Below are 7555 nucleotides of genomic sequence, written 5' to 3'. Positions count from 1 at the left end.
CAGTGGCGGAATTGATTAAAGTTCAGGAGGACGCGTACACACACCAGCCCCTCCTTGCAAAGATCAAGCGCGGCATTTTCCAACGTGTGTACACAGTTGATGCACACACCGCCAGAGGCGCACACGAAGCAAACCGCCGGCGGCTTCCTTTGTTTTGGTTAATTTTCAACTGGCGGGACATTGCTGTTGTCTTGTCAGTTATCCTGATTTTGAAAGCGTCTCTGTATACATACGTCTCTCTCTCTCTCTCCCCGCCCCCCTTCCGTGTGTGTGTGTGTGTGTGTGCGTGCGCGCGCGCGCGCTTGCTTTTGCCTGCCCTCAGCAATCAGGCTTTCGACTCACGAGGCTTTGATTGTAGGAGTTGCCTTATTTGCATTGATGAGGAAGAGCCAGCTGCTGGAGCATACAGAACTGCACCTGACACAATCAGGGAGTTCAAGATTAGCACAGGGAATCAGGAATCCACCCCGCTCTATGGCAATCTCAGCCCTTCTATTAGAGTCACTCATGCAAAATGACCCAAATTTGCAACGAGCACAATTAGCAAGCCCAAATGCATGTTAATTTAGGAGCTGACATTTCCTTGCTTTTTACTTATTAAATATAATCATTATGTGCAGTTTACTAGACAAGGGACTGAGGAAGAATATGGACGCTCCTCCTCCCTCCCCCCCCCCGCGACATATGAACTAAGTTCTGTACTCAGGTTGAGCAAGGTACAAAGTTAATGCCTAGTTTCAAACTGTGAGCGGCTTGCAAAAATGGCAATGGGTCCTTCGCACAATTTGTAAGCAAGGGAAGCCCGTCTGGGGATAGTGACATCCAACCCTGATCAAACCCTCTTGAGAACGTCCCTGTGCCACGAGGGAAAGGTCAATAGCAAAAGTTAAACTGGTCGGGAGAACACTTTCCCCCGCCAGAATCATCACGCACCTATCAACTAAGGGGTGGAAACCCGAGGTGTTACCCCCTTGGTATCTTTTCTGGTTGTGCGTTTTTTCTCGAAATGTTCGCTTATGATCGGGGGGGGATATTGCGAAAATTGAATAAGAAATAATTCTGAGCCAAAAGGATGCCGTCGAAAAGCGGAAGCTCCCATTGGAGAACAGAAAATTTAATGAGCTTTTAATGGAATGCAATGCTCAGAGTAGTAAATTATTTGTTAGTTGACGATGCAATCAGCATGCTGATTAAGGTTGCTGAGAGTTTAACCCCCCCCCCCCAACTAAACATTAACTGAATGAAAACGGGTTGTAGTCTTTGTTGTTCTGCTTGGGGGGCTTTCGGGAAGCAAATGGACTTTCAGAACAGAGATTGTCAATAAAGGTGAGTGCACTTCAGGTGTCATTTGAATCTGGCGATAAAATGCTTCTGATAAATATTTAAAAGCACTTGGAATCCACAATGATATTCGTCTGGCGTGTCTTGTTAAAACCGTGGTTAGGAAAGCAGCAGGCCTAACAGTGGCCTTGCAACCAGATTTTTTTTTTCTGTCTCTTTCTTGATTTTGCGTTTTCCCTTTTTTGTTAAACTGACTCTCCAAAACGCTGGTCAAAATGTATATTTATCTCGATCATAAAATTCCAATTGGAACTCTGCAAGAGAGCGGAAACATGGCAAGGTTTTCTTTCAGGTTAGGAACAAGGGTGCTATTAAGGAATATTGAATATTGCCGAATGATACACAGACGAAAACGAATTTTAGATAGGGGAAGACTCGCCTCCGAACGCGCCCCTTCATTTAACAGCAGGATTCGATGTAGTCATATTTTCGAGGAGTGGGGGGATGGGGTACGTAGGGAATTCAGCCTGGGAAGATCTTACACTCCGAAGGTTCCCTATTCCTTCGTTTGCATGGAAAAGGCGTTCAGTTCCTTTGGATTTTAAGTAGGCTGTGTGAGTGTCTGCGTGGCTGGTGTCCTCCTGTTTAAAACAATTCCTAATGTTTTCGGCATTGATCTGCCTTCTTGAGGGTCAAGATTCATGCCTGACAGAAAGAGACTTCTCCCTCTCTTTTTCTCCCTTCCTTTCTCCCCCCCCCACTTTTTTGAAGAATGATGGGGGGGTTGACTGGTGTGTTAACGACAACTACAAAGTCCGCCTTGTGTAAATCCCCATTACTTGATTCATCCCGTTAAGCCTCTGACAATGATCAGGTACCTTCAAAATCCGATAAATAACCATCTATGTGTTTTAACTGTTCCTATTGATGACCCAAGAGGTTAAACGCCTTTGACTGGCATTTGACTTCTGACCTCGTATAAATGTTATCTTATCAGTTCCTGCTTGTTAACTTGTATTGGGTGCTTGTCCCTGATGGCTTTTAGATAAAGGGGTTTTTATTATATTTCCTATTGGAACTGAACTGTTGGCTTTGTTTTCTGCTGCAGTGTCAACTCCCAGAGTAACCTTTTCACCTCCCTGATTCATTCAATGGGTTCTTTTAAAACAAGCACACACCCTGTTTACAGTTGTTGCCCATCTTACTTTTGTTGAAACATGCAACTGGCTGGGATGTATCATAATGGGTTGAATATCTGTGCCCAGCTAAAACTGGTTTTGGAGAAAGAGTGCTAGTAAACATTTGTAGATCAGAATGGTTTTTAAAGGCGAGGGGGAGACATTTTTCATAATTGTTGGGAGAGATTAGATATGCAAATATGTATCTAAGAAAGAATCCAACATATACTATTAACTCCCCTTTCTCTTCCCCCTTAAAAAAGGAGAGGTGATGTAATCTCACTTGCTATATTGCTTTATTCAAGCTTCTTTTCCAAAGCCCTCCTCTATTACACACACACACACACACACACACACACACACACACACACACACACACACACACACACACCCCTCCTGCATTTCATTTGATTGTTTGTCACTATCAGTCCCATACAGAGGCGTGGAGAGAGACCTAACATAACGAGTGATGTGTACAGTATTACACATTTTAATATACACTTGTATAAATGTCAATAGACTGTGCATGTGTACACATAACACATATATAGACACACCTGCAGACTTTTTAGGACAGTCATTCCTACTCCTTTTTATTTCTCATTGCATTACTAAACAATGCCTTTAAATTAATTTATGTGTAGAAATTAGGCTACAGCCAGGAAGAGAAGCTGAAAAGGCAGCCATCTTGTGGATGTCATTTTATTCCCTGCATGTTTCCACTCACTCCCCCCTCTTTATGATTTTTTTTTCATCATCTTCTGTGGCCCCAAACACAGTCTACTATGGGGTGATGCCTTCCTGGCCTTTCATACTCTACAGCAAACTTGTCCCTCTCCTTTTTATACAAGTAAACTGTTGTAGGAAATTCTTCTGCTTTGTTCCTAGAAAAGCTTTAACTGTTTTCACATTTGTAATCTTGTAGCCTTTTGGCTGTGAGCTGCGATCTGTTTACTATCAGCTAATATGTAATGATAACACTGAAACCTGATGAGACATTCTGACTTTTTAATTTTCTTCTGAAGACTTCATGTACTTCATCTCCAGCTCAAGACTTAGGAATGAATTATCATCCCCCCTTCCAATTTAACTTTTGTGCTCCCTGTATCATTGAATAATTTATTTATAGTTGTTCTCCTTGTTGCCAGCAAAGAAGAAAGGGTAACTTGCTAATAATACTATTTCTAAAAAGAATATATTTGGAAATTCATGGTTACTCATTTCAAGGCCCATTGAGTTCAATGAAACATACGCCTTAATAAGGACAAGTAGGATTTTAATCTGGAACACCTCCCCTCTCACACACATGTATGCACATTTTTCTTCTATATTTGATCTGATTGTTTGTGTCACTATCAGCCCCATACAGTGGTATGGAGAGGAACCTACACCTTCCTCTTCAGACTGTCCACGACTTGGTGCTGGAAATGACTAAACAAGGACATCTGCAAAAGCAACTATCCTAAAGGCATTATTGCTTATTATTATTATTATTATTACTGAATGAATGTACAATTGTGGTATCAAGTACATGTTGTTGTCTCTACACATATGCCAAAATATCTCACTTCAAAATTTTTGAACTGGCTTAAAATGCAGTCTTTAAAATTTATACTGGAAAATATGATGAAGCCATAATTATGTTAAGGTATTTATCAGTGAAATAAACAGTCACTGTTGACAATTGCCATTGACGTCCAGTTATTGATAAGGACATCATTGACAACAACTGTTATATGAAAGTGAAAGCATATTAAATTACTCTTTCTGTCAAAATGTAGACAAAACCCAAATTTCATTTATTTCTTTTAACAATTAAAGTTCAAGATAATATATTTTTAAAAACGAACAACTGCTTTACTGCTCCGTGTCTTTCCAGCTATCACGTGCTGTACAATCTCTTATTAAGTATGAGGAAAAGGATAGTCTTTTATATTAAAACAAATTTATGTGTAGCTTGAAATATCTATGTTAAAGTGAACATGTGTTAGTGTACACTGATATATAATTGCGTGTCTCTGTGTGGAAGTGAAAGAAAACTATTTTTTTAAACCTTTTTCTTAAGTGCAGTTGAAAGGGGCTGTTTCTAGAATTTAACTATTAGTGAAAGACCATAAGGCAGCCTGGAAGGAGTGAAATGCTGAAGTAGCAGTACAAGCTTACTTCTAAAGATATGCATATAAATGTTTAACATGTGACACAGGTATGGTGGCAATTTATTTACTCTGATCAGACTTAATCCGCAGAGACTTATCTACGCAAGTGCATTTTTCTTCTTTTACATTTCAAATCCATTTAGTATATCGGAGTTAATAGATCAGATGGGGTTCCTTGGAGTCTAACAATCAAAGAGACTTGAGGCGGGAGGCGACATCCCAGTTCTTTCCCTTGTTAGGTGCATACGTTAAGTTTCCAGATATGAAGGAGAGCAGCACTTCCACCCCACAGTCCTAGACAGACACAACCTGTTTTGTCTCTCATCTGCTGTAAATGCGAGTCGAGGCTTTATTTTATTTTTTTCACTTTACAGGTCCCCTACACACCGTATGCGCCGAGGTCTGTCATTCATCCCACACGAGGCTGGTAATTCTCGAGTCAAAGCTTTCCCCTCTCTCCCATCCGTCCTGTGAGATGAGATCACACCCAAGCAAGGATTAATTTCCTTCCTTATAAAGATAATTAACTCGTTCTCGGTCTCTTTATTCCCCATTTTCCCACCAACTTGCCCACCCCTCTCCCACATAATATTGCTGTGCTCCCGTTGTCTCCCCAATCAGAGAACTAAAATGGCTGGGTCTTGGTCAAGCTTCACCTCTGCATCCCACCATTCGCATTTCAGGCCAGATTTTCCACCTCAAAATGTAACGAAAGCACTCAGACTTGTAGCTGGGCCGTTGGACAGTGATGATTAAACCTGGAGAGCTTAGAGCACGGCTCTTTGGGCACACAAGGGCCCCAAATCAGATCACAGGGGATTCTCACGTTAGGGCTGGGGAGAGTCGGACTTGAGGTGTTTTTCAGATGCTCCTAAATCTTTGCCTGGGCTTTGCTTGGGGTTGGGGATGAGGAGGTCGAAAGGCTAGATCTCAGTAAATCCAGGGTTTATTTGTTTATTTATTAATTATTTGGTTTATATGCTGTCCTAGTCCTGCAAGCATTACCCTGGGCAGTTTGCAGGTTAAAACTTAAAACCCTCAAGATCCCACGTAACAATCATACAAGCAGTTGTTAAAGGGTGCGAACCACCTCCCCTGGCCGGTAGCTTAGGGCTTGTAGGGCTACCACCACCACCCCCGTCCCATCCTGGGAATTCAATCTGATGCTAGAGGTGCGCTCGCGTGTATATAGGGGGTCAAGCGAGGGATTACGTTCCTGCCCCCCCCCCCCGGTCCTGGTCCAAAGCCAGGGTGAAGCGAAGATCTCTCGGGGCCGGAGATGGCAAACATGGAGCTCCTGACAGAGGCCTTCCCCCTCTCCTTCCTTCCTTCCCTCCTCCGTTCGCCGGCCCGTCGCCTCCGGGACGTTGTCAAAGGGGGCCGGCTTGGAAATTTACTGCCTGTCCCGGTATTTGGCGAGAGCCGGAGTGACAACTTATTGGAAGTTCTCAAGGAATCATTTATATTTCACACTCCACTAGGCAGCTGATTTGAGATTGTCTGTTAGCATAACAAAAGCTCCGAGCCTGTGAACTTCAGAACCCTTTCGACCTCTTCGCTGCTGGGATGAATAGCCCTCAGCCCTGCCTATAGAGATCTCCCCAAGCGCCCCTGTTCGTGGTTAAATTGTTAATCAGGGTAATTTAATATAGTTTTCAGTATGCCTCATCTCTTCTTGGAGAAGGTATTCACGGATTTTCTCCCCTCCCTTCTCGATTTTTCTACAAAAAGAGAGTTCTTTTTAAAAACCCCAAGTAGGAGATAGGGGCAGCTGCAGACAGGGCGACCCCCCCCCACTCCCCTCTCCAATCCCCCTTGAACTGCGCAGCGTCCAAGAGCAGTACCCAGAGTGGGGAGCCGCCAAACGCATTCACACGGCACAACAATCCTTTTTCTTGCCCTCCAACCTGAACCTGAAATTCCCGACTGTTTACTACCCCTCCTTCTCCCCCGCCCTTTCCCTCTCGGCTCCCCCGCCCCCGCTGCCGGCCGGTCCTTGCCTCCTGAGCAGACAAAACACACCACCACCCAACAAAAAGGACTCCAGCCATAACGGAGGCGACGGTATCAGATGCCACTCCCTCCCGCCACACTGAAGGAAGGCCTATGGCCGCCTCCGTCGTCACGGTTCGGGCGCGCGCGCACACGCACACACACGCACACACATCGCCTCCCTCTTTTTTCCTGTTGCACCCCATCGTGTCTATAAACCGAGAGGGGCATTTGCTAGCTGGTTTCGGGGGGGGGGGAACAGCGAGAGGGCGGGAAGGAGGGAGACTGGAAAACGCTGGATTTTCTCCAATTAGTCTCCTTCTCCTTCCCCTGTCCTTAAAATTCCAGTTTTCTCTAAGGCTCCCCCTCAGAAAGAGAACCCCCTTTTGATTTCTCAGTAAGGATAGATTTGAGTGAGCGAAAAAAATCAAGGTGTTCTCTCTCTCTCTCTCTCTCTCTCTCTCTCTCTCTCTCACACACACACACACACACACACACACACACACACACAGAGAGAGAGAGAGAGAGAGAGAGAGAGAGACTTTCCCCACCGCAAAAATCTTTCAAGAGGGTGGGGGCAGGGAAGTCAACAGCAGGCAGCTCTTTTAATTGCAATTCCAGCATCTCATTTTCATCAAGCTAATTTTGAATGGCTTCTGGGAGAGAAATACCCAGAAGGTGCTGGTTTACACTCTACCACCAGAGCAATAAGGAGAACTTTAGGGAAAGGGGCACAGTCTGTGATGGGACAATTGTTTGCCCTCAAAAGTTGTTTTATGGTTACTGTTGCTATTTAATTACTGCAGCTCGAGTAAGGACATTTTTAATTCTATTTTTCTGGATAGTTACCCATGGTTGACATCTCCTGTCTTTCTCTTCTTTCTTTCTTTTCACATGCTGGTTAGTAGATATGTCCTTGAGCAAGTGTATATGTATGTACTTGTATGC

The 7555-nt window shown here is 43.9% G+C and overlaps 1 long non-coding RNA gene across 1 annotated transcript; it reads left to right on the top strand.

Annotated features, from left to right (window-relative positions):
• The first annotated feature begins 337 nt into the window (after positions 1-337).
• LOC140704947 (uncharacterized) lies at positions 338-5147 on the top strand. The gene is made up of 2 exons (XR_012084483.2): positions 338-1326; positions 4990-5147. It is a non-coding gene; the product is annotated as an uncharacterized LOC140704947 (long non-coding RNA).
• Positions 5148-7555: the final 2408 nt, after the last annotated feature.

This window comes from Pogona vitticeps, chromosome 2 (genome assembly GCF_051106095.1).
Source record: "Pogona vitticeps strain Pit_001003342236 chromosome 2, PviZW2.1, whole genome shotgun sequence".
Taxonomy (NCBI): domain Eukaryota; kingdom Metazoa; phylum Chordata; class Lepidosauria; order Squamata; family Agamidae; genus Pogona; species Pogona vitticeps.
The sequence above is the reverse complement of the archived record's forward strand: the minus strand, read 5'-3'. Positions and strand labels throughout refer to the sequence as shown.